A 27,618-nucleotide genomic window follows, 5' to 3' on the forward strand; every position below is an offset into this window, starting at 1 on the left:
GGACTGGAAGGAGCGCAGGGAGGAGGATACTGCCACGTGTGGGCATAGGCAGGGAAACCTTGAGCTTCATTTGCTCTGCTTGAGTTTTTCTTAGAATGTACTTTACAAAACTACTGTCCTTAAGAGGGAGCCTGGGAGGCCCAAGCAGTGAGTTTCAGAGAAAATGTTACATTCCACTCAAACTCTTTGTAACCTTGGCCAGTCACATGGTTATTCTGTATCAGGACTCTTTATCTGTGAAATGGGGTAATAATTGTATCAAATGCCTGAGATTATTATGAGGATAAGATAAATTCTTGACTCCATAGTAAACGCTCCAAAATTACTAACCCTTGTTGTGACTATTGCTGTTATTCCCACATGGCCCCCTTAAAGCTGGATCCGTGGTTTGTTCCCTATTGTATCCTCAGTCACTGGAACATGCCTGGGACATCATCCGTGGTTAAAACAATGTGTTGAATGATGGAATGAATAAACAGCAGTCCCCTGCTCAGCTCCCACTTGCCCACTTCCTTCCTCAAACCTCTCTCCATCCCTCTTTCTCCCCCTAGTCACCCCCTCTCTTCCTTTGGCCCAGGTCTTCTCCTTCCTTCACTTCAGCACCTGCTCCTTCTCCTGTGAACCCAGGAGGCCTCCAGGAAAGCTGTTCCTAGCAAAGCAGTCCCCGCTCTGCAGTGGAGGAGAAGGAAGGGGTGCCTGCAGCTGCAGCCCTGGGGGTGGCTCAACAAAAACAGTGAGCTCCAAGGAGCTCAGGGGCCAAGGGAAGGGCTTCACCCCACATCCTAGGGCGGGCAGGCTCGCTGGGTCGGGCTCCAAGGCCACTAGTAAAGATATTCACAGAGGTTTTTTTAATGAGATAATGTCCTCAGTACTTTATCTGTCAGCAGCAGACACAAAAACGTGTAGCTCTCCACCCCCGTGATCTGGGGTAGACAGAGCCGTTAAAAAAAAAAAATTCTGATGTTACAATATAGGATAGATTCTAGGGTTTGAAAGCAGACAAATCCTTTCCAGTTCTCATCACTTTCTGACAGTGTGAGCAAACCACTCAAATTCTTTGAGCTTCAGTTTCTTCCTCTGTAAGAATACAATAGTATTTGCCTAACGGTCTGTCACAGTGCCTGGCACAGAGAAGGCATCCAGAAGTGAAGTGAAGTGAAAGTCTCTCAGTCGTGTCTGACTCTTTGCGACCCTGTGGACTATACAGTCCATGGAATTCTCCAGGCCAGAATACTGGAGTGGGTAGCCTTTCCCTTCTCCAGAGGATCTTCCCAACCCAGGAATCAAACCCAGGTCTCCCGCATTGCAGGCAGATTCTTTACCAGCTGAGTCACAAGGGAAGTACAAGAATACTAGAGTGGGTAGCCAATCCCTTCTCCAGTGGATCTTCCCGACCCAGAAATCAAGCTGGGTTCTCCTGCATCGCAGGCAGATTCTTTACCAACTGAGCTATGAGGGTAGCCCAAGTAGGCATCTCACTTCCTTATCAAACATGCTGCCAGAGTGTGAGGGTGCAAAACTGGAAGGCTTCCTGGAGGAGTTGCAATCTGCAGGACCCTGCATGAGATGAGTGGCTGCTGCTGGTAGCAGGAAATCCCTCTGGGAGTCAGGGCTACCAGGGATATCTTAGGCTGAGTTCCCTAGATGCAGAACCAGAGAAAGGGATTCTTCTGCGAGTGATTTTTTAGGGTAGTGAGGAAGACAGAGTAAGGCAGGGGAAGAAGCAAAGCAAAGATGGTTCAGCTAAGTCTAGCCTCAGTCTCATCCTCTGGGGATCTCAGGAGCATAAAATGCACCACAGGGTTTATTTTAGAAACAAGGGATCTGGACTTTGTACCCCACATCAGTCGTTCATCGGCTATGGGTGGGCCAGGGGGAAGTAGGGATGAGGAGCGAAATTTCCTGGGCATCTCCAGACAAAGCAGTTCACAGGGACTGATAACAATTCTCTGGAGAAGGGGTCAGCTAGCAGCCAGCGCTCATGACAGCTGGGGAATGGGTGGTCCATCCCTGTGAAAGCGTAGAACCAAAAGCATTTACTGCAGGGGAACTGCTGAAGAGAAGGGAGTTAGATGATGAAGATGAGAAGAGGATATTAAACTCTGCTACTGGTCTTTCAAGGAGAAATTGAAACAGCTGATTATTTTTTCTTCTTTTTTTCCTTGCCACTCCATGTGACTTATGGGACGTTAGTTCCCCGACCAGGAATGGTCCCTGCAGTGGAAACATGGAGTCCTAACCACTGGACTGCCAGGGAAGTCCCTGGTATGGTTTTATATAATCAAAATCCAGACCTGATAGGATAACCAAATAGGTAACCCTCTCTGGAGAACTAGTAAGTGTACTTTATCATTAAGTGGCCATCTTCCCCAAAGCCTGACTTGCCTTTGCCAAATATCTTATGCAGTATTTTCCAAAGAGTGCTGCTATAGAATGTGTATGTATCTATATACTTGCTATAGGATGTACATATATACATATATGTGTATATATATTCTATAGGATGTGATTATATATTAATAGTAGTATATAGTAGGAAATGGCAACCCACTCCAGTATTCTTGCCTGGGAAGTCCCATGGAGAACTTGGTGGGCTATAGTCCATGGAGTCACAAACAGTCAGACACAACTTAGCAACTAAACAACAACATAGGATGTTCCCAAGTGTTGCTTCAGAAGAGGTACAGATCCATTAAATAAAGGTAAATGGGTTTATTCCCACAACTTTAAAATAAATAGACTGAGTAAGCAAAATGTGTGTGTATACATATATATGTATTTATACAATGACATACTATTCAGACATAAAAAGAATAATGCATATTCCAACATGGATGAATCAAAAATATGCAAAATTAAAGAATTCAGGAAAAAATTACTAAATATTTTATGATTCCACTTATATGAGGTGTTCAAAATAGTTAAATCCATAGAGACAGAAAGCAAGCTAACAGTTGCCAGGGGCTGGGGGTGGTAAGAATGGGGAGTGATCACTTAATGGGTACAGGGTTTTCTTGTGAGGTGATGAAAAGGTTTTGGAACTAGAGGTACTGGTTTCTAGACATTGTGAATGCACTAAATACAATGAATTGTATGCTTTATCAAGTTAATTTTATGTTCTGTGAATTTCACCTCAATTAAAAAAAAAAAGCACTGAGGGACATCCCTGGCAGTCCAGTGGTTAAGACTCTGCATTTCCACTGCAGGGGTCATGGGTTTGATCCCTGATTGGGGAACTAAGATCCTACATGCCACACAGCCAGAAAATGTTAAAAATAAATAAATAAATAAATAACACATTTAGTGTGCTTGTTGCTCATGGGGTGTCATTGCTCCCAGGTCTTCTCAGTGGACAGAGACAGAGCTAGGGAAAAACAATTCCTATTTGCATGGGGAACCTCTAGGCTAAGCTGTAAAGCATTTCACAAACATGTTAAGGAATCCTATTTTCAGGCCATGCCTGCGGCTTGCAGAAATCTTAGCTCCCCAACCAGGGATTGAACCCACACCCTTGGCAGTGAGAGCTTAAAGTCTCAACCCCTGAGACTGTTAATTTACAGTTTCTCTGAGCTGAGCCTTAGTTTTTACACCAGATCAATGGTCTCCATTGATATTATTGAAAGTACACTTTTTGGTTGAATACTTTTAAGGTCTGTCAGAGTGCTTCACAAGGTCTCAAACTCCGAGAAGATAGGGTTCAATTCTTCAGTTTCAGTCATTTTCACAGTGCCTACCAGTGTGCTTTGCACATAATACCTAGTACACATTCTGTGGATGACCTTCTGCGGATAAACCACTTTATCTCGCTGAGCTGTTTGCCAACTTAGTTCTGCCAGAGGCTAAGAAATAATTAATCTGATCAATATTTCTGGAAGGTCTGTTTGGGCCTACAAAAGCCCGTCCTCTCCTCTTCAAAAGTCTGTTATCTAGTGAAGTAATGATAACAAAGGGCTTCCCTGCCTGGTTCAGATGGTAAAGTGTCTGCCTGCAATGCAGGAGACCTGGGTTCGATCCCTGGGTTGGGAAGATCCCCTGGAGAAGGAAATGGCAACCCACTCCAGTATTCTTGCCTGGAGAATCCGCATGGACAGAGGAGCCTGGTGGGCTACAGTCCCTGGGGTCGCAAAGAGTCGGACACGACTGAGCGACTTCACTTCACTTCAATGATAACAAAAGGGCTTCCCCAGTGGCTCAGTGGTAAAGAACCCACCTGCAATGCAGGAGATGTGGGTTCATTCCCTGGGTCGGGAAGATCCCCTGGAGGAGGTCACAGCAAACCACTGTGACCACAATATTCTTGCCGGGAAAGTCCAATGGATAGAGGAGCCTATAGGGTGGCAAAGTGTCGGAGATAACTGGAGTAAGTGAGCAGGAGCGATAACAATTGACACCATCAATTGAAACTTCCCCAGTTCCATTCATTTAAACTGTAATCTGGATCATCAACATTTAGATCATCTTTAATCTTTTCTCTTACAATGCTTTGACAAATATCCATCTCTATATGTAATTAAGAACATGTGCAGATAGGATACCTCCTTAGAAATTACCAGGTCAAATTGTGTGTGCATGTGTAATTTGAAGACGTTACCAAGTTGCTCTTCACAGAGGCCGTATGGATTTCCAACCACATTGGCAGTGTACGAAAATCCTTGTTCCCCATACTCTTCCCAAGATAGCTATCAAGCTTTTTGATCTTTGCCAATCTGATAGGTGAAAAATGATATCTCAGTGTGGTTGTAATTTGCATTTCTCTTATTATTACAAGTGAAACTCAGAAAATAAGTGTTGGGATGTGGAGGAACTGGAATCCTTGTATACTGTTGGTGGGAATATAAAATGGTACAGCCACTATGGAAGACATTATGAGGCTTCCTCAAAAAATTAAAGGCAGAATTATCATATGATCCAGGAATTTCACTTTTGGTATACATCCAAAGGAATTGAAACTGGGAACTCAAAGAGATATTTGTAAACCCGTGTTCATAGCATCTTTGTTCACAATAGCCAAAAGATGGAAACAACCCAAGTGTCCATCAACAGATGAATGGATAAAATGTGGTATATATCAGTGTATACAATAGAATATCATTCAGCCTACAAAAAGAAGGAAATCCGGACGAATGCCCCAACATGGATGAACACTGAGAACATTATGCTAAGTGAAATAAGCCAGGCACAAAAGGACAAATACTGTCTTCATACTTATAAGCTTTGATAGTCAAATTCATAGAGACAGAAAGTAGAATGGTGATTGCCAGAGGCTGGGAGGAGAGGAAAATATGGGGAGTAATAGCTTGGGTACATAGTTTTAGTTTGGGAAAACCAAAAAATTATGAAGATAAATGGTAGTGTTTATCATACAACAACTTGAATGTACTTAATGCCACTGAACTGTACACTTAAAAATGGCTAAGATGGTAAATTGTATGTTATGTATTTTTCACTACAATTTTTAAAGGATTTTTTTTTTAATGTGGACCATTTTTAAAGTCTTTATTGAATTTGTTACAATATTGCTCCTGTTTTACCTTTTGGCTTTTTGGCTGTGGGCATGTGGGATCTTAGCTTCCCAAGCAGGGATCAAACATACAACCCTTGCATTGGAAGGTGAAGTCTTAGCCACTGGACCATCAGGGAAGTCCCTACCATAATTTTTTTAAAAAAGGGTGAAGCTACTCATGTTTTCACATCACAGCTGTTTGTTTCCTCCTCTGTGTACTGTTTGTATTCTTTTTACATGTCCCATTGTTCCTTGGAAATTTTACTGATTTACAGAGCACTTTGTATTAGCCTTTTATACCTGATATAAATTGCAAGATTTTCTTCCACTTTTCTGTTGACTTGGTTTTTGTTGTGGTTTTGGTTTTTAGCTAGGTATGCTGTACACATCTGACTGAACTTAAAAAAAAAACATTTTATAAATTATGAATTAGAAGTTTGGGATTAACATTGTGTGTGTGTGTGTGTGTGTGTGCACATGCGCGCTCAGTTGTGTCGGGCTCTTTATGACCCATGGACTGTAGCCTGCCAGGCTCCTCTGTCTATGGAATTTTAGAGGCAAGAATATTGGAGTGGGTTGCCGTTTCTTCCTCAACATATATACACTACTATATATAAAATAGATAAACAACAAGGACCTACTATATAGCACAGGGAACTATACTCAATATCTTGTAATAACCTATAATGGAAAAGAATCTGAAAAAAGCCCCCATGTGACATTGTACAGGAGAAAGGGATCAAGACCATCCCCAGGAAAAAGAAATGCAAAAAAGCAAAATGGCTGTCTGAGGAGGCCTTACAAATAGCTGTGAAAGGAAGAGAAGTGAAAAGCAAAGGAGTAAAGGAAAGATATTCCCATTTGAATGCAGAGTTCCAAAGAATAGCAAGGAGAGACAAGAAAGCCTTCTTCAGTGATCAGTGCAAAGAAATAGAGGAAAACAATAGAATGGGAAAGACTAGAGATCTCTTCAAGAAAATTAGAGATACCAAGGGAACAACCATTTCATGTAAAGATGGTCACAATAAAGGACAGAAATGTTATGGACCTAACAGAAGCAGAAGATATTAAGAAGAGGTGGCAAGAATACACAGAAGAACTATACAAAAAAAGATCTTTATGACCCAGATAATCATGATGGTATGATCACTCACCTAGAGCCAGACATCCTGGAATGTGAAGTCAAGTGGGCCTTAGGAAGCATCACTACGAACAAAGCTAGTGGAGGTGATGGAATTCCAGTTGAGCTATTTCAAATCCTAAAAGATGATGCTGTGAAAGCGCTGCACTCAATATGTCAGCAAATTTGGAAACTCAGCAGTGGCCACAGGTCTGGAAAAAGTCAGTCTTCATTCCAATCCCAAAGAAAGGCTTGGCCCAAAGCCAAGGAATGCTCCAACTACTGCACAATTGCACTCATCTCACACTCTAGTAAAGTAATGCTCAAAATTCTCCAAGCCAGGCTTCAACAGTACGTGAACCATGAACTTCCAGATGTTCAAGCTGGATTTAGAAAAGGCAGAGGAACCAGAGATCAAATTGCCAACATCCACTGGATCATTGAAAAAGCAAGAGAGTTCCAGAAAAACATCTATTTCTGTTTTATTGATGATGTCAAAGCCTTTGACTGTGTGGATCACATCAAACTGGAAAATTCTTAAAGAGATGGGAATAGCAGACCACCTGACCTACCTCTTGAGAAATCTGTATGCAGGTCAGGAAGCAACAGTTGGAACTGGACATGGAACAACAGACTGTTTCCAAATAGGAGAAAGGAGTACATCAAGGCTGTATATTGTCACCCTGCTTATTTAACTTATATACAGAGTACATCATGAGAAACGCTGGGCTGGATGAAGCACAAGCTGGAATCAAGATTGCCAGGAGAAGTATCAATAACCTCAGATATGCAGATGACACCACCCTTATGGCAGAAAGTGAAGAGGAACTAAAAAGCCTCTTGATGAAAGTGAAAGAGGAGAGTGAAAAAGTTGGCTTAAAACTCAACATTCAGAAAACTAAGATCATGGCATCTGGTCCCATCACTTCATGGCAAATAGATGGGGAAACAGTGGAAACAGTGGCAGACTTTATTTTGGGGGGCTCCAAAATCACTGTGGATGGTGACTGCAGCCATGAAATTAAAGACGCTTGCTCCTTGGAAGAAAAGTTATGACCAACCTAGACAGCATATTAAAAAGCAGAGACATTACTTTGCTGACAAAGGTCCATCTAGTCAAAGCTATGGTTTTTCCAGTAGTCACATATGGATGTGAGAGTTGGACTATAAAGAAAGCTGAGCACTGAAGAATTGATGCTTTTGAACTGTGGCATTGGAGAAGACTCTTGAGAGTCCCTTGGACTGCAAGGAGATCCAACCAGTCCATCCTAAAGGAAATCAGTCCTGAATATTCATTGGAAGGACTGATGCTGAAGCTGAAACTCCAATACTTTGGCCACCTGATGTGAAGAACTGACTCATTGGAAAAGACCCTGATGCTGGGAAAGATTGAGGGCAGGAGGAGAAGGGGATGACAGAGGATGAGATGGCTGGATGGCATCACCGACTCAATGGACATGGAGTTTGAGTAAACTCTGGGAGTTGGTGATGGACAGGGAGGCCTGGTGTGCTGCAGTCCATGGGGTCACAAAGAGTCAGACACGACTGAGCGACTGAACTGAACTGAAGGGGCGAGGTGGTAAAGAATCTGCCTGTCAATGCAGGAGACACAAGAGATGCAGGTTCAATCCCTGGATTGGAAAGATCCCCTGGAGAAGGAAATGGCAACCCACTCCAGTATTCTTGCCTAGAAAATTCCATGGACAGAGGAGCCTGGTGGGCTACAGTCATGGGGTTACAAAGAGTTGGACATGACTGAGCAGAGCGCACACACGTGTATGCATAACTGAATCACTTTGCTATACACTTGAAACTAACAACATTGTAAATCAACTATACTTCAGTAAAAAAGAAACACTTTATTATGTAAACTCTAAATACTGTGCATGCAAAAGTAGAAAAAAAATGTTAAAATGAACTCCAAGCAACCATCTGGTCTCCCAGGTTCAACAATTACCAATTTAGCCAGCCTTGTGTCTATACCTTTACCCCAACCCTGAATTATTTTGAAGCAAACCTCATACATCATTCCATAAATAAACTTTCAGTATATATCACTAAATGAAGTCTCTTAAGCACACACACACACACACACAACTAACCATAATACCATTAATACACTTAAATGAATAATAATTATCCAATATCCAATGGTTTGTGTTCAAACTTCCCCTCTTCTCATGCAATTTTTTTCAGTTTGTTGGGATTAGGAGTCAAAGAAAGTCTGTACATTGCAGTTGGTTAATGTAGCTTGTTTTAATTTACAGATTTTCCTCTGTCTTAAATTTTTTTTTCAATATATTCATTGAAGAAATTGTCATTTGTTCTATACAGTTTTTCACTGAATTTTTTAGATTGCATCCCCATAGTTTCAAATAAACATTCCTCTCAAACACCTGTGCTTTCTGTACATTGGTAGTTGTCAGATTTGGGGTGATTTATTTTTTCACCACTACTTTCTGCATATTTTACTTCCATCAGGGGTCCATTATCTGTCTTCATTTTTCATATTGGTAGCCATTGGTGATTTTTTTTTTACTAGATCTAGCGTTAACGCAATATTTGAGCAGATGGTTCTCCAACTGTCCCTACAACATTTATAGAAAAATTCATCTTTCCTCTCACTTATTTGAAATGTATCTTTACCATATGTCAATTTTTGTGAGTATTTGAGTTTATTTGTAGACTTGCAGGTCTATGTTATTGATCTATTACACTATTCTAAAGGTATGTTTATAATATGTTTAATATCCAAGAGGACATTTACTACTTCATACAATTAGTTTTTCAAAAATTTCCTGACTCATGATTAAATAAAATTCATGTTTCTTTGCCCATTTGGGCCTCCTCTCTCTCCTTTAGAGTGTATCGTGTACTTGCATAAAACAGACCTCCTTAGGAGATAACCTTCATTCTTAATCTTGTAAGTAGTCATGATGACACACCACTTACTTTGTACGACGTGCACATCTGGAGTCTGTAAACTGTCAATATGTCATTTGATGGATAACCTTTTTTCTCAAGAACTTATATAATTGTGCTTTGACTTCTGATGGGCAGAACAGTCCTCAGGTTGGCTCAAAAAGATCTTTCCATGTCTTTCTTAGATTTGACAATTGATCTTTTTTGTCGTTGGCACTAATCTTACCTATTATTTTTTCAAATGCATTTTTTAAAAGATATATTTATCCATTGCCTGTGGTGGGTCCTTATTGCAGCGCTCGGGCTCCTCACCGCAGTGGTTTTTTCTCAGGCACGGGCGTTTCAGGAGCTGTGGCTTGCGGGCTCTAGTGTGCTGACTTAGTAGTTGTGGAGCTGGAGCTTAGCTCCACATGTGGAATCTAATCAGTGTCCCCTGCATTGCAAAGCAGATTCTTGCCCACTGGACTACCAGGGAAGCCCTCCAAATGAATTTTTAAAATAAACTGACCTGTTCCTCTTCCTCCCTCTCCAAAAAAACAAGACAAATGCTGCTGGTATTTGTACTGTGATCACGTTAAATATACAGATTGACCTGATTTCTTTTTGACAGTCTTTTTACCCAGCATCATTGTATGTTTTTTTTTCTTCATTTACTCTTTATGACGACTCTACAAGAAGGGTGTGTTATTGTGGCCATTCTGTTGTTACTGCCATTTTACAGATCACAGAACTGCGTCGTTCGCTCTGGGTCACGCAGACCGTTAGGAGTGGGAGCTGCCACCACCAGGCCAGCCAGAAAGTGGGGGGGGGGGGAGGCACCTCCTCTTTGCATCCTGCTACTTAGGAGCAGTTTGCCTCCAAAGCCAACGATGGCTCCTCTTCTCGCCCACCTCCTGTCCCACTGCTTCCCTTGCTGTGGACGCTCACCAGCAAAGGTAGGCTTTTAAGTCAATAAAGCAAATTCAAGTGCTGCACCAGGGGTGCCGTTCATGGTGGCTGCGCAGCTGAGGCAGCTGGGGAGAACCCTGAGGCGGAAGAACTCAAGGCAGACTTTGAAGAGTCAGGCAGAATTTGGATGGGTGGAGAGGACAGGAAAACACAACCTGCAAGAGGAAATGGGTAAAAACCAATCTGATGTCTAACTGGGAGGTGGCTGGGTGCTGATGGGAGCTCCTGTTGGAGTTGAGGGATAGAGAGGTTCTCTTGCCCATGAAATGACATCGTAATTCTCCCCAGGTAATCTGCCAACAGACATTTGGGTGATGGGTGTAAACTCAAAAAGACTCATTCCCTTCTGCCCGCGAGGGAAAGTCGCCATTACAGATGCAAAGTCCTTACAGGAAGGGCCTGGCAGCTGGTCTTAGGGGCAGAGCATGGAGTTGTATGTGGATTACTGAGCCCCCTGTAGTCTGTGACAGGCTTCCCAGGTGGCCCAGTGGTTAAGAATCTGCCTGCCAATGCAGGAGATGCAAGAGATGCAGGTTCGATCCCTGGGTTGGGAAGATCCCCTGAGTAGGAAATGGCAACCCACTACCAGTATTCTTGCCTGGAGAATCCATGGACCGAGTAGCCTGGCAGGCCACGTACAGCCCATGAGGTCACAGAGAATCAGACACGACGGAGCACACAAGCACTATGGTCTGTGACAGGGACACAAATCAAAAAGTAAAAAACAGAAAAGCATTCAAGGATTCAACAGAGGGGTCAACATTAGTCAGGGTCTGACACCCCTGGCATCCTCTGGGCTACGTGCCCAAGGACCTAGTGATAACTCACCCTTTGGCCTTTGGTGGATGGGAGGAAGGCTGGAGCCTGGGGCCCCAGGGTCCACCACTCATATCCATTTTGTCAAAGATAAAAACATCTTAATAGCTAACTAACAAAAAATCTTAATAACTGACAAATAAACAAAGCAGGAACTAAAGTGGTAAGGACAGATTTTAACCAATATATTATCGATATACACTGCAACTTGCATTTACACAGAGGTGACTGGGCGCTTTACAGGGAGAATGAGAAAGTGTGGAGGGAGGTGAGCAGAGAAGTGAAAACTACAAAGGGTGGGTCAGTGTACACGCTGATTAGGTCAGCTGTATCTGTTAGCTGGCAAGCACTGAAGTTAGGATTCTACCCTCCCACAGAGGCCCTATTCTGTCCAGTGATGATATTCCAAAGGCATGGCTTTCAGGTCCTTGAGAAAGACAGGTAACACATATACATTTAATGCGCACCTTAAAGGGAAAGGAAGAAGTCACAACTGTAAGCCTTTTTAGTGAATGCTCTAAGAAGGGGTGGGGGGTGATTACAACTGGCATTGCCTAGAATAAACAGTAAATTTTTGAGCTTTATCAGGCAGGCACTTTAAAGGGGGGATAGAGTCATCCCAGGGATGCGGCCTTGAGATGTTAGAAACTATGTTACTGTGTTTAAGTCTTTTAACGTGGTGGTGGGGGAGGTTGTGTGTGTTAGTCGCTCAGTCGCTCAGTCGTCAGTCATGTCCAACTCTCTGTGACCCCATGGACTGTAGCCTGCAAATCAGGCTCCTCTGTCCATGGAATTCTCCAGGCAAGAATACTGGAGTGGGTAGCCATTCCCTTCTCCAGGGGATCTTCTCAACCCAGGGATCGAACCCTGGTCTCCTGCACTGCAGGCAGATTCTTTACTGTCTGAGCTACCAAGGAGGAGGGTGGCTAAAGTCATCTGTGTTGAGAGTACAGTTCTTTGGTTTTGCAGGGGTGGTTTTGTGGCTGTGCTGTGTGGCATGTGGGGTGTGATCTTAGTTCCCTGACTAGGGATTGAACTGCAGTGGACCAACGGAGTCCTAACCAATAGTATAGTTTTTATAGGCCAAGGTTGAGACATACTGGAGAAGAGGGCCTGCAGGAGCCTGGTTAGAGTTTGGTGGAGCAGAGAACTTGATCATCTCACAGCTGAAAGGGTCTGAGATCGTGCCAGAGGGTGAAGGTGACCAAGTTTCCCCTTGGAGTTCTAAAGCTCCCAGAACATCAGGATAGCAGGTGGTTAAGGGTCTACCCAGGTAGGTGTGGTGTGAGAGTCACTTTCAGATACCTGACAAGTCAAGAATCCACCTTCTCACCTCTCAATCCTCCAGCCTGTTATAGGTCATAGAACACCTGGAAGCAGAGGATTCTACGGAGCTGACCCTATCCTAGAGGTTTGAGATCTCAACCCCATAGTCTGGGGAGTAGCACCACACCCAACAAGCTCCCCTTTGAAACAGAAAACCTTACCAGCTTTGAAGAGAATGCTAAGGGCTAAGGACTGGGACATCTTTCAGGCTCATGTGGAAAGTGAAAGTCACTCAGTCATGTCTGACTCTTTGCGACCCCATGGATTATACAGTCCATGGAATTCTCCAGACCAGAATACTGGAGTGGGTAGCCTTTCCCTTCTCCAGGGGATCTTCCCAACCCAGGGATCAAATCCAGGTCTCCCGCACTGCAGGTGGATTCTTTACCAGCTAAGCCACATGAAAGTCCAAGAATACTAGATTGGGTAGCCCTTCTCTAGGAGATCTTCCCGACCCAGGAATCGAACCAGGGTCTCATGCATTGCAGGAGGATTCTTTACCAACTGAGCTATGAGAGAAGCCCTCAGGTTCATATAGTATTTTCCTTTTACTGCATCAACTGATTGATTTATTTAAATTAAAAAGAACTTTTTTGTGCTAAACTAGCCTGAAACCCCACTTTCTATGGCCTGACTTTTCTGAGGCTCATATTATCCCACAGCAGGCTTGTCCTTGAAGGACAATGCCAGAACTCTAGCCAACAAACGCCAATGGGCGGGGTTCTCAAAGTGGTTCCTCAAACCAGCCTCTGCTGACGACGTGTTAGAAAGGAAAACTCTCAGAGCCACCCTGGAATTAAAGCAACAGCAACGGGAGGGGTATCGGTCAGCTATGTTTAAACAAACTCTCCAGGAGAATCTGATAGACGCCTGTTAGAGAACCAGCGACTTACAGGCCTCCCTCTGCCAGAAGGGATAAAGCTTGGAGGGCAACCGGGCGTTTCATTAACAATTTGAGGTAGATCTGGAAACTGGGAAAAGCACGTGCTAAGAGAAGACATAGAAAAATATTTAAAATGAGTAATACTTTGCCCTAAACAGTTGGGACCTAAGGGCGTCAGCTAGAAAGAGAGTGGGTGGGGCTGGAATTATCAATAGAAGGTCCCCAGGGGGGTGAGCGCTCCAGGAAACCGAGAGACACTCGGCCCCCCTTTTCCAGGTAGGGAAAACCCCACGCCCACGTGGGGTGATCTCTTTTCTCCCGCCTGGGCGCAGCGGCCTCACCACAGCTCCGGCTTGAGGAGCCCGGGCAGGAAGCCAAGCTAGCCTCAGGTCAAGGCTCTTTCCGCGCGAATGGTAACCGTCCCCAGCGTGAGGCTCTCGGGCTAGAGGCTTCGCCTGCAGCCCTGCACGGCTGCAGCAGACCACAGCCGTTTGAGAGGCATCCTCCACTGCTGGGCGCCCGCATCGAGGTCCAGGTATTTAGCCCCGGCACAGCGCGTCGCAGACCCCACATCCTGTCTCCGCCGTCGGTACCCCGGCCTCACGGGAGTGGAAACCTCCCATCCCCCTCCCCACCCGCGCTGTAGACGTCCCGAGCCCCCGGGGGACTACAAAGCCCACAAGCGCGCGGGCTGGCGCGCTGTCTTCTGGGAGTAGTAGTTCCGCGTGCCGGGCTCTCCTGGCGGCGCGGCGCGCGCTGGACTCCATTTCCCAGGATGACTAGGCGAGCGGGGGAGGGGGTGGGGCAGGGTTGGAGGATGTGAGTGGGGAGGGGGCCCTCGCCCCCCGCCCCCCGCCCCCACCCTTCCCTTCCAGTCAGCCTGGGTGGGGGGAGGGGCCGGGTTGAGGCGGCGGCGGCGGCGGCGGCGGCGGCGGCTCGCTCCGGGCGGGCAAGGGCGGGACTGGCCCGCTGCGGGCGGACTGGGGAGCCGCTGAGCTAACGGGTCCGGACGCTGGCTGCGGCGGCGGCTTTCTCTGCACCGGCGGCGACGGCGGCGGCGGCGGCAGCGGCGAGCATGGCCCGCGCGGCGCCCGGAGCTGACTGAGGTGCGCGGGCGGGCAGGCGGGATGTGAGGCGCCCCGGGCCCCTCGCTGCCACGAACCCCCTCCTCTCGGGCAGCTGGCTCGACCAGCGGCCCAGACCCTCCCGGTCCACCCCGTTAACTTCCCCTGGGTTGGGGCGCTGGGCTCCGCCGTGGGGCCGGTGGTCCTCTTACCCTGGCCTCCCTCCCGGTTGCCCGCCTTCTGCTCCTGCACCTCCAGCCGTTCCCACGCGCGGCTCTTCCACCCCGTGGTGACAGTCCCCAGGCCCCCCCAGCCCAGCGCGAGAAGCGCTCCGTGCCCCAGTCCCGACTTCAGCCCACTGACTAGTTCGCACCCCCAGCCCCGCGCGCGCGCTTCTGGCCTGTGCACCCCTTGGGGACCCCGGCTCCGTTCCTCCTGGCCACAGGCTGCCTTTGCACCATCAGCAGCTCTCTCCTCTTTTCCCTACCTGGCACTGCCCCGAAGCCATCCACAGTGGCCCAGTTCTCTCTGATGAGACCTAACAGCCTGACCTCCTTCCCACTTCGGAGAAACCAAGGCTTGGCACAGTGAACCAGGAACTTGGCCAAGTCCATGCCCCAGCCCTGTCGGGCTGGTCTGAGCCCTTGCCTTGGCATGAAAGAGGCATTTCTCCCCTCCAGTCATTCCTCTGTGACTGGACCAAACTTCCCAGTTGCCTGCCGCAGCTCCGCGCTGAGCTCGGTTTAGTCTCCCTTTTGGCGTTCTCCCACTTGTTTCCCCCTCCTCCTTCCTGTATTTAATTTCTGGCCTCCTTTGCCTGTAGAGTCCCCCCACCCATCACTCGTTTACTCAAGTTAGCCATTTGATTTCTATTTCTTGCCAACTGCATCCGTCTCCCATCTTGCCTCTTGCTTTACAGCTACAGTGAAACACTGAAGAACAGAGTCTCCGGTGGTGTTGGGGGGAAAGGAGAGAGGTGCTGGTGGTGGGAAGGGAGTGGCAGCCTCTTTCAGCTAAAGCTGCTGAGGGGGCTCAGGGCACTCTGGAGTCCCTGCGTCAGTCAGTCCTAGCCAGTGATGCACACTCCCATCTTGTCTTTGGGACAGTTGTCTGGAAGCTGGTTGGTCATTTCTTCCTCTCGTTATGCGTGGTGGACTCCACCATCTCTCAGAGATGGAGGGAACCTCCCACATTGGTGGAGATGGCGGCATAAGAGAAGTCTGGGAGACCACACCCCTAACCCTCATCTTGCTTCTGCTGCTAACTTTGGAGATGGTTGCCGGCAAAAGGAAGGATGCCTGCTAGGTGCCTCCTGAGCTCTTCGTGGAGGAAGATGTAGTGACTGTAGGTGGTGATCTCAAGTTTATTCGTGGTATTCAGGGTTTGAAGGAAAGAGGGAGCCAGGGCTCAGAGAGGTGGTGGAGACTTGCCTGTATCAGTTTTGTGTTTTTTTGGTTTAGTTTTGTTTTATCTTCCTTCGGCAGATTTGCCTATGGGTCATCCCTTCCTAGCCCAGTTTTCAGTTTCCCAGTGGGAAGTTGGGGGAGGGAGGGAAATCTATGAGCCATCATGAAGGCAGGCTCTGGGAGTTCCGTTGGGGTCTTAAATGAGCAATCTTGATCTGAACCAGATGGTTCCCTGCTTCAGCACCCCCTCTCTCATCCCTCCCCTTTGGCTGTGAATAGGACATCTTTAACCCTGTAATTTGAGAATGGAGGCAGGGAGGCCAGGGGGCCAGCTGTCTGTGTGCGTGTTTATGTCTGCATCTGCGCTCACCATGTGAGCTTGCCAGGGGCCTGTGGGAGTGACCCTGCACGGGAGTGCAGTGCCATGATGTGCTGTGGCATGCTCACAGCCCTCTAGGAACTTTCCGAGCCCAGACCCCACATGGGGTCAATTTCTCAGCTGCTAAGAACCACTGGTTGTGGCCTCATGGTCCGTTTCCCCACAAGCCAAACCTCTGGACCTGAACGATGCCTCAGGGTGAGGATCACTCTTATTTTGAAAACTACCTGCAGTTATGAGGAGTCTCAAAGAGAAGCCTGGGGTGGGGGGCGGGTTTCCTTGAATTGGAATTCCCCCTTGCCAACATGGAAAGAGAAGAGCTGGCGGAGGGAGGAGGAGCTGGCAAGAGGGGTGAGAAGCTGATTCCTTTGCCTTGTTCTATACCCCATCCTGCCTTGTGTATTGTGTACTTGATTTTGAGCCCCCTGCCCCCCGCCGGCTGTTAGACTGTGGAAGTTCTTCAGATGTGTCCTTGTTTCTGAAATATCACCCCACAGCTCGGTCCTTGGCACAGAGTAGATGTTCAGTAATCCCCCTGAAGAGCTGTGTAAAGCGCAGTTTGCTGGGCCCCACTCCCAGACGTTTCTGATTCAGGCAGTCTGGGTGTGGCCTGAGATTTTATTTCTGTCCGGCTTCCTGACCATAGCACTTGAGAACCACTGGTTTGGGGCCATGAGAGTTGCCTGGGTGATTAATTCAGGCCCATGTAAGGTCTTCAGGAGGCTGCCTCCCACCTTGTTTCCCCACCCAGGACTGTTCTGGCAGCTTCCCTGGATTGGTCTTTTCCTTCCATTCCCATGCTTTCCAGTGTGGGCTAGATTAATGGTCGGGGTGACTTGTAGGGCCTGAGCTCCCAGTCCCCCGTAACTACATAGCAGACACTGCACTGTGGCCATTTGAAGGAAGGACCCCCCCACAAAGTAGGACGTTCAGGCACCAGGGCTTTGGAAAAGGGGTAGCTGCGAGGACATGGGGAAGCAGACACTGAACCAGGCGCTCCTCTGCCCCGCCCCTCAGACTGAGCGGGTTGGCTGGCCATGGCTGCACACTGGACAGGGTGCCCAGGACTCTCTGATTGAGACAAACAGGAGGAGCCCCATACATTGTGCCTTATCTCCGCCATGCATTTGTTCACCTGTTTTTCAGGGGTTTATAAGGCAGAGGTACGCCCAGGTGGGGTTACTAAGAAACAGAGATGCTCTGTGGGTCACACAACAGGCCCAGGGCTCATGATTTCAGTCTGCTGAAAGAGCACCTGCTAACCCAGGAGCTGTGGGCAGCTGGAGCGACGGCTGCTGTTCCCTGAGTGGTTTCTCTTAGCCAGTCGCCGGGCTGGATGTGCGTGCATGTCCGCTCGTTACATTCTCACAGTAGCGTTGCAGAGGTAGCATTATTGTCACTCTTTCACAGAGGAAGAACTGAGGCTTACAGAACTTATGAGACTTGCCTATAAACTCAGCCGGTAAGTGGAAGATGTGGAAGCCAAATGGGGTCTTCTGACCCCGTGCTCTTTGTCACTCACTGTCTGTCTTGCTCAGAAAACCTTTGAGTTTGTAATTGACCTTTGAGTTGTCTGCCCACAAAGCCTAGTGAATTTATTGAGTCTGGAACTCTACCAGGTGTTGCGGAGGACAAGATGACCAAGTCCCTGTCCACTGGGATCGGGATAAGACAGCTACTCCGATGTCCGCAGTGGGAGGCAGAAGGGGCAGCCAGGGACTTGTGGTTTTAGAGGAGGAGAGGTCATCCCCAAAGAAGGCTCAAAAGAGGACTCTGGGTTGGGCCCTGAAGGGGAAGGCAGAGTTCCAACAGTGCCTGCAGGCCAGGGAGTGTACTGGTCAACAGGGGAAGGAGAGACCATAACAGCGCTTTCAGGGAATTTTCGCTTTTGGTTGGAGCATAGGAGAGGTATTTTAAAAAGAAGTTTGGTTACAAGCAACACCTTGGCTGACTTTGGTAGGAAAGGACTTCATTGGAAGGCTGTGGGAACTCCTAGAATCTGAGGAATGACTCGAGACCCAAGTCCCCTCCAGGGTCTTTTTCAAAAGCAATTATTTGTCTTTTTTTTTTTCTAAATAGGTTTTTAAGAAATTATATATTTATTTTATATTTGGTTGTGCTGGATCTCTGTTGCTGCATGCAGGCTTTCTCTAGTTGCAGAGAGCGGGGCTGCTCTCCGGTTGTGGTGCACAGGCTTCTCGCTGCAGTGGCTTCTCTTGTTGTGGAGAACAGGCTGTCGGGCATGCGGGCTTCAGTAGCTGTGGTGCATGGGCTTGGTTGCTCTGTGGCGTGTGGAATCTTCCCAGACCAGAGATCAAACCCGTGTCCCCTGCATTGGCAGGCAGATTCCTAACCACTGGACCACCTGGGAAGTCCCCCTCCAGGGTCTTGGAGTAGGTATGTCAGGAGCCAAAGGCCAGCCTCTTCAGGGTACCACTGTGGCCAGGATAACTCTGTTCCAGCTGTGCTCTGGGATTTTGTCACCATAGGTTGGGAGTCATATCCCAGGGAGGAGATGTCTGGTTGGCCCAGACTGGGCCATGCCTCCTCCCTTGGCCAGGGAAGGGCTGGTGACACAGTAGGCAGTCCCCCCAAACTGTATCAAAAAGTTGGAGTCCCCAGAAGAAGAGGCAGTAGAGATTGCAAGAGATCAGTCCAGCACAGTGTTCAGTGAGGACTTGACTCAGCAGATAGCAGAAAGAGGGCTTGGTTCCGACAAGTTTCTGAGCAGGCAGAGGGCAGGCTGGCAGCAGGGTATGGCTGGGTCATAAGGGGACGAGGAAAGAAGGGAGGGAGGAAATGGAAAACTAGTTAGGGTCCAGGTGAGAAGTAATGAAGACTGGAACTTGGCAGTGAAAATGGAAAGAAGGGACTGATTCTAGAGAACTATGAAAGTAGATATCTTCTGGAACAGACAGTCAGTTGGCTGGGGTTAGACACTTCCTTGCCTGGGTGATGAGGTCAGGTCCTTTAGCTGAAGTGGGGCAGTCAGGAGGAGGAGGAGTTTGCAGGAGATGAAGCATCCTTGCTTTGGAGGAGCTGTGTACAGGATGCTGACAGCGCTCCTGGAAGCCTGGTTAGCTTGTTACTCTGGACTCCACGCTGCCTGCCTGAGGTTTGGGGCCTCAGCCCTGAGGGGGTGGGGCCCCACAGCCTCAGGGGCCCGGTTCATTCTGAAAGCAACTGGGGCTTTGTGGTCCATGCTCAGCATGCCCGCATCTCTTCTTGTCTCTCCACTTCCGCCGAGGGTGGCCTTCTCCTTCCTCCCCCTTCCACGCTCTCAGTTTCCGTGCCCCAACTTTCCCCCACTGTGTTGTCCCAATATCTGAGCCCTTACCCACTCCAGGAGCTGGCCCAGCTCTTTGGGGACCTCGGTTTTAGATTTTCCCTCCTTTTCTTTAGCAACAAGTTCTCACTATTAGGGCTGCTGCTGCTGCTAAGTCGCTTCAGTCATGTCCGACTCTGTGTGACCCCATAGACGGCAGCCCACCAGGCTCCTCTGTCCCTGGGATTCTCCAGGCAAGAACACTGGAGTGGGTTGCCATTTCCTTCTCCAATGCATGAAAGTGAAAAGTGAAAGTGAAGTCGCTCAGTCGTGTCCGACTCTTCGAGACCCCGTGGACTGCAGCCTACCAGGCTCCTCTGTCCATGGGATTTTCCAGGCAAGAGTACTGGAGGGGTTGCCATTGCCTTCTCCGAATTATTAGGGCAGATATCTGCAAATGACATTTTGCATGTAGGGGATGTGAACTGTGCCTGCTATCTGAGGAAAACAGTCATTTCCTTCAGTTATGCTGGGCTCACCAGGGACGCCTGTGTGCGTCCCTAAGCAGCCATTCTGGGGCACCTCTTGGTGCTTATTTATAAATCATGATTGTAATTACAGCGTATTGTCAGTCACACTTGCACGTTGCCATTGCAGACCTCTCCTAAGGCTCCAGGGCATAGGCTGGGCTTTGGGCCACCCCAACTTTGTAGCTGAGCACTGGAGAGGTTTCCTACTGCAGGAATGGGAGGAGGACTTCCCCGGTGGTTCAGTGGTTAAGATTCCACTGCAGGGGGCTCGGGTTCGATCTCTGGTTGAGGAACTAAGATCCCACATGCCACTCAGCCAAAAAATTAAATAACTACATAAAAAGAAAGTGAGGAAGGGAGCAGGGTTCTCTGTGAGGTGGGGCAGGAGGAGTGATGCTGAAGGGCACTTATCCCTGCAGGTTTTCAGAGAGGATCATCTTCCTGGGGTGAAGAGGACTGTCCCCCTCAGTTATAGCTGTTAGCATTCAAATGAGTGTGTTTTTTTTTTTAATTATTTTTTATTGAAGGATAATTACTTTACAAAATTTTGCTGTTTTCTGTCAGACCTCAACATGAATGAGCCATAGTGGATGTGATATTTTGCCATGCATGATATGAACGCACTGCCTGCTACCCGTGTACAATAAGGTGAACTAGGAACAAGAGAAATCTAGAGACAAATGTAATTTTTCTTTATTTTGCTGTCAGTGCTAAATTTGTGTTGTGAAATAATCATATTAAAACAAAACAACAGTTCTGCTATCAGATGTTGAAAAACATCCTCAAATGCCTTCTTCCTTAAGGGGGATGTGACTGCAAATGAGGAAGCTCAGAGAGGGAAAGAGGTTGATTGGCATCCCCCCACTGGCTGCTGAGGTTGGGGGGAGCGGGTAGCACAGGCTTCTCCTGCCTGGAGGGGCATCTCTTCCTGGTTTGATCACGTTTGCCCGTTAGCATCCTTTTTCCTTTTCTCCCCTTCTTCAGGCTCAGGGTGGGAAGCAGGAGGGGGACACAGAAAGCAGCTCTGCTTGTGTACAGTTGAGGTGCGAGGCCCATCCTGCTCCCGAAAGGGGGCTTGGGGGACAGAGGAGACCCTGAGGGGTCAGGGCATGACCCAGAGACCCCAGAGAGCAGTCCTTGCCCCTTCCCTCTGAACCCTCCAGCTGTGAAGTCCCCGCACAGAGGGCCAGCAGCACTCCCCGGGCTGGGCAGGTCTGCAGCCTTCTGAGGGAGAAAATCAGCAACAAATGCAAATCGCTAATTGGTCTAGAGGGGACTGCTCTGATGAGGGAAAAAATCAACAAGTTTTCTGTGTGGTTTAAAGGAATTTGGAGGGGGCGGTGTGGGTAGTGAAAGGGGAAGTTGAGAGGTGGATTGTAGGAAGAGGAACAAGGGAGGGAATTGAGGGCTGGAGTGTGGCGTCCTCCTCCCTGCCCTGTCACCCCACAGCCCCACCCTGCTCCTCCACTCTCTCTCCCTCCTTCCTCCTTTTTTTAAATTGACATATAATTGACATATAACATTATATTAGTTTCAGGTGTACAACATAACGATTCCACACTTGTATACTCTGCGAAATGTCTACAAATTAGTTAACGATCTGTTACCATGCATAGTTACTACCTTCTTCCTTCTTTGTGGGGAGGATCCCTTTGGGTTTTCAAGGGACTCTCCCTGACCTTTGAGTAGAGTTCCCCCCAACTGTCAAGTTCAGTTGAAAACAAAATACTCATGGTTTGATGCTGGTGGAGCCAGAGTCGGGAGGAAATGAAAGTCTCTGTGGCCCCTGTGCTGCGTGCTCTGCCCGAGCAAGCGAGCAGGCCGCAGCCAGAGGGACTGAGGCTGTGCCGGAAAGCCTGGGAGGGGCGGGAGCCTGGTCCTGTCTCTCTCGGGTTTTCTCGGGAGCCATCTGAGGCCCAGGCAGCCAGCCGCAAGGGGCTTTCCAGCAGTTGGCCATCCTGTCCCAGAGGGCTTGCTATCTCCCCGGGCCCACACCTGTGTAGCTTCTGGCCGGTTCCTGGGTCCTCCGGCATGGCTCAGGAGGAGACCCCAAGTGTCACAGGTAGGGGGAGACAGGAAAAGTTGAAAGGGGTTAGGAGAGTCCCGGGGACTCCTGTTGCGGGCTCCCCAGGTGACTCAGCAGTGAAGAATCTGCCCGCCAATGCAGGAGATGTTGGTTTGATCCCTGAATCAGGAAGATTCCCTGGGGAAGTAAATGGCGACCCATTCTGGTGTTCTTGGGTGGGAAATCTCATGGACAGAGGAGCCTGGTGGGCTATAGTCTGTGGAGTCGCAGAGTTGGACTCAGCTTAGAAACTAAACAGCAGCAGGATACTCTGTTCAAGCTCTTCCAATGAAGGGAAGCCAGCATTGGCGCTTCCTTAGGAGGATGCTGTGAAATGGGTGCTGTGTGACCCAGGGAGTCCCCTCATCTGTAAATACAGAATTTAAAGATTTGTTCATGGATTTGCTGTTAAATCATCCAGCAGGCCAAATAGAGGAGCACCATATCCTGCGAGGGGGATACTGCTGGGCCCCCAGGATACCACCACAGGGTCCAGGGGTCGCTGAGAATTGTTCCGACCTTTCTGCTAACCAGTTGGACGTATTGAACATCTCCCAGCCTTCTCTGTCCTCTCTGGAGAACTTGGGCTCCTGCAGCCAAGGGAGCTGCCCCCTGCCTCCCATTGTCCTCATCCCCCTTCCCAAACATTGCTCTGCCTCTGTCCTGGGCTCAGGCAGAGAAAAACCCCTCCAGTCTTTCATCACATCCATCTCTTCCTATGCTGGCCATTGGTTAGGCTTTGGAGTGACTGTGTATAGGCTTTCTGTTTCTCTCTGCTCCCAGTCCCCTCACCTCCTTCTGCCTTGGGCTCTGCTTTAGTGAGAATTTGCCCCCAAAGCCAGCTTGGGGGTTGGATCACATGCTGAAGACGGGATATGCCGGGTCGGTAGCGCAGGCTCTGGGTGGGCCTACTGAGGGTTGAGAACTCTCCTGGAAAGGGGGGTGGGGCAAAAAGACCTCCTAAAGGTTTTTAGGAGAGCAGAGGACGCGGTGAGGCCAAGCCACATATAGCATGACACAGAGGCCTGACCTGAAAGGCCAGGGGACCATGGGCCGGGGGAGGCCAGGGTGGGCTGAGCGTAGGGTTTCATTGCCCAGGAAGGAGGGGCAGGATGGGCGGGCTGGCCGACAGGCGGCGGACCCCGGAGACTGCCTGGCAGGAAGAGAGGCCCTGGCTCCCCGGGCTGGGCTGGTCGCACCGGGTTGTGCGCTGAGTGTGGGCAGGGCTGTTAATGACTGTTTGTTCTCCGCGGGCTGCAAGGCTGCCAAGGGTCAGTCTGATAAGAGGGAAGAGATAGACTCCTCGAGGTTTATCCTCCCGCCAGCTGCCTCCTTTCTGATGGCTGCAGATACTGACAGGCTATTGTGGCCCTTCCTGACACATACCGCCCCTGGCTGCAGCCCAGCTGGGCTTCCCCTGCCTGGCCTCCAGCTCCCATTTCCATCTGGGGTTAGATGAAGCCTGCACTGGGGGAGGGGTCAGTCCTAGAAGGCTGAGCTAGTTCCAAGTCAGCCTGGGATGGGAGAACCTGGGGGTGGCCAGGGCTCTGGACTGAGCAGCCACTCCTAGACCTGCCTGGTCCATGTTGGCCTCAGGGTTACCCCCAGCTCCACCAGCCAGGCCGTGGGGTCTTGAGGTAGCCCCGCCTTTGCCCCAGAGCTTTGGGAGGTTTGGTTCTTTCTCTGAGAGGAACAGAAATGGGGATCTGACGGAATTTGCATTTGGGAAGATCATCTGGCCTCTCTGGAAACTGAATTGGTGGGAGGGAGGTCTCCTGAGTAGATTTGGGGCTTTGGCAGCTCAGGGGCTGCTGTAGGTGGATGATGGCAGTGCTTCGCTAGAGAGGGAGTGGCAGACGTGGAGGAGAGTAGGAAAGGGAGAGATTTAGGTGGGAAACCTCAGATGGACTTTGTAATAGGTTGGCTGAAAGAGGTTGAAGGAAGGAGGGGGCATAGATGACTCCCAGGTTTCAGGGTCAGATGATGATGCCCCTTTGCTGACAATGGGAATACAGAGGGAAGCTCAGGTTTTGGGAGCTTAAAGTGTGGGTGAGTTTGGCATTGTGAGTAGGGTGAGTTTGAGGTACTGTTGGGTACATGCAAGGTATCTCATCAGAGAGGTGGCTGCTAGAAATGAGTGAGATAGATGGATAGAACTCAGGGTAGTGTCTGGCAGCATTTGGAAAAGTCAGACATGACTCTTTAACAGGTTGAGAAACAGATTTGGAAAGGTTTTTTTCCCTCAAATCCATTGCCAGACAAGGAATGGCGCCAAGGGTCCCGACTCCCCGTTGGAGTCTGTGTCCAGGTGGTCTTCTCTTGCCCTGATCACTTCAACCGGGTCAGGGCGCAGCCGGGTAGCACCCTCCCCTCCAGTCTTGCTCGTGGTTGCGGGACTTTGGCTGTGAGTCCTGACCCCAGGCCACACGGAAAGACTACATACATCACTGGCTTTCCCACCATCTGTGCATCCGGGCAGTGTCCTCAGCTGGAGAAGGGTGTGGGTCCTGGCCAGGGAGTTCCCAGAGTCACCCCTGGGAACCCAGAATCCCTCTGTGCCTGAGGGCCCCTCAGCTGGATGGACTTATGAAGGGCAGGGTTTCAGGGCCAGGTTCAGGGCAGCCCTTTTGCACTACGTGGCAAGTGATACTGTAGTGGTTTTTAAAAATTCTTTTAAATTAAGTGGAAAATAGTTGTACATGTGTGCAAGATTGTATCAGTTGGACTTCTTCATTACAGCAGCCGAAAGCCAGCTCTAAAAGTGCTTTGATAAAAGGGAACTGGTTGACTCATACCTGAGGGAATGGCTGGCCACATGCAGGGAAGGGAAAAGCTCAAACAATAGCCGCCTCACCCTGCCTTCTCCGTCAGGACACCTTCCTCACCCCCCACGTGGTAGGTGTCTGCCAGCAGTGCAGGCCTCTGCCTTCTGAGCATCCCAGCCCAGGACTGCTGCGGGACTCCGGGGTTCACTTGGAATCGGGGCCCTCCCCTAGCCCTGGATCAAGAACTGAGCTGTGCTTAGTCCCTGAGTGGTGTCTGACTCTTGTGACCCCATGGACTGTAGCCCGCCAGGCTCCTCTGTCCATGGGATTCTCCAGGCAGGAATACTGGAGTGGGTTGCCATGCCCTCCTCCAGGGGATCTTCCCACCCAGGAATCGAACCCAGGTCTCCTGCACTGCAGGCAGATTCTTTACCATCTGAGCTGCCAGGGAAGCTGGCTGGCTGCATTTGGTGCTCTGATTGGGCACAGAGATGGAAGTTTGGGAAGAGATGATTCTCCGAAGGGAGATGGGGTTATCGTCCATTCTAAGGGCATCGTGTACTGAGGCAATAAGCAGAGCTAAGTGTGTGTGTCAGAATCACACCGTAGGCAAACTTACAAGGATTTGTTGCCATTTATTCACTTACCTTGTTAAAAACTGAATGCTGGAATGTAGACTGGGACTCAGAATCACAGAGTCGCTCCATTTTTAGATCGGGAAGTGGGAGCTGAGAAATTTGCCTAAGATCCTCAAACCACTAGGTAGAAGCACTGAGTCCAAGAACCCAGGCCGCCTATCTAACTTGCAGACAGAGGTTCTTTCCAATAGGAATGGCATCTTTACGGGAGGAGCTCCCTGCTGTAACCCCCGTGCCCTGGCTGCCCATCCACGGAAGTCCTGCATCCCCTGGACTGCAAGATACAGAGCAGACACAGGCGGCTCGTGGCAATGGCCCCTTCCTCGTGGTGGCCTAGGGCCATCCACGTGGTGGATGGTGTTATGCAGGCCTCTGTCTGGGCTCAGCGGGTCATTCACTCTGCATGTTCAGCCAGCTCCCTTGGCCCAACTAGGCCTGCCCGAGCCCTGGAGCTGCCTCCATGCTCTCCCGCCTGCCCTGTCTTCTTGGCTTCTGAAGTGCCCACCCTGCCTTGAGTTTCCTGCTGAGACCCTGTCAGGACGCAGCTCCAGGGCCTCTGCGCTTCTTGGGTGAGTGGGACGCTTCCTGCTGGACAGGGCCGTGCCCCGCCCTGTCTTCTTGGCTCCTGAAGTGCCCACCCTGCCTTGAGTTTCCTGCTGAGACCCTGTAAGGACGCAGCTCCAGGGCCTCTGCGCTTCCTGGGTGAGTGGGACGCTTCCTGCTGGACAGGGCCGTGCCCCGCCCTGTCTTCTTGGCTCCTGAAGTGCCCACCCTGCCGTGAGTTTCCTGCTGAGACCCTGTAAGGACGCAGCTCCAGGGCCACTGTGCTTCCTGCTGGACAGGGCCGTGCCCCACCCCCCGCCCTGTCCCCTCCCTTTGAAGATGGTGCTCAGGTCAGCGGTGCTGGTTTCAGCTACAGAGACGATTTTGGCCTCAGTGCCTGTCACTTCCCATTTGTGGGGGTACAGAGGTTTGACTCAGCCTGGCAGAGCCAAGAGTGGGGTGTTGTGGAAAGAGCTCTGTGGGGATTCCCTGGCGCTCCAGTGGCTAGGACGCCACACTTTCACTGCTGAGGACCCAAATGCAATCCCTGATGAGGAGCTGAGCTCCTTCAAGCCGTGTGCTGTGGCCAAAAACAAAGCGGACAAAGCCCCACGGGGTGAGCCCACCACAGACCTAGGAGAATGGCTAGTCTCCTGAGCTGTCGGCCGACCCGGCCTGGCCAGAGCACTCTGTCTGCCCCGCATGCTTGGCTCCCGCAGGCTCTCTGGCCCACCTGTTTCTGTCTGGGGTCCTGTTCTCAGAGATCGGCCAGTCTGGGCCAGGCCTCCTGCTCCCGCAGGCGGGTCCATGGTGTCTGCGCGCGTCCCTGCCCCCTCCCCTCTGTGATGCTGAAACCCAGCGGTACCTTGGGTATGTAGTGCCTTGTAGCTTACAGTCATCACTCACTGCATCTTGACAGTGACTGTGAGGTAAGGAGGGCAGTGGGTGTCACCATACCCATTTTACAGACAGAAGACCTGAGTACCAGAAAGGTATGATTTGCCCAGACTCGCCAACTTTCAGATAGAGCCAGTCCTGGAACTGGAGTCCAGAGTCCACTAGGCTAAACTCACAAGCGTGTGTTGAAGTGGGGCTGCCTCGGGCTTGGGAGGAGGCCCTGGGCCCCCCTCTTCACAGCCCCGGTCACCCGTACAACCCAAGCTCCAGACGGGCACCATCGTGTTGGCCAGCCCCTGGAAACCCCAGGGCACGTAATTAAGTCAGTCAAGAGGCATCCCTCCCTCGGGGCTCTCATGGTGGACCCTGGTGTCCCTGTTCCTCCTCTCCATGCTCCCCAGAGCTGACACCAGTGATGTCATGATGCCCATGATTACTGGACATCCTGACCAGCAATGTCAGGACGTCATGACAGTTATTATCTTAGCATGGAGTGTATAACTCAGGCCGAGTCTGGGAGGGTCACCACTCTCTGCAGATGGGACTGG

General features: G+C 49.6%; 2 protein-coding genes across 2 annotated transcripts in view; one reads left to right on the forward strand and one right to left on the reverse strand.

The window, feature by feature from the left end:
- Window positions 1–15,124, reverse strand: part of FCSK (fucose kinase) — a 33,877-nt gene extending 18,753 nt beyond the window's left edge. The window contains exon 1 of the mRNA XM_070462847.1: window positions 15,070–15,124. The gene's annotated coding sequence lies outside the window, so the exon portion shown is untranslated. The remainder of the gene's footprint in view (window positions 1–15,069) is intronic.
- Window positions 14,421–27,618, forward strand: part of ST3GAL2 (ST3 beta-galactoside alpha-2,3-sialyltransferase 2) — a 50,962-nt gene continuing 37,764 nt past the window's right edge. Inside the window, exon 1 of the mRNA XM_070462864.1 lies at window positions 14,421–14,624. The gene's annotated coding sequence lies outside the window, so the exon portion shown is untranslated. The remainder of the gene's footprint in view (window positions 14,625–27,618) is intronic.

Source organism: Odocoileus virginianus, unplaced genomic scaffold (assembly GCF_023699985.2).
Source record: "Odocoileus virginianus isolate 20LAN1187 ecotype Illinois unplaced genomic scaffold, Ovbor_1.2 Unplaced_Scaffold_15, whole genome shotgun sequence".
NCBI lineage: Eukaryota > Metazoa > Chordata > Mammalia > Artiodactyla > Cervidae > Odocoileus > Odocoileus virginianus.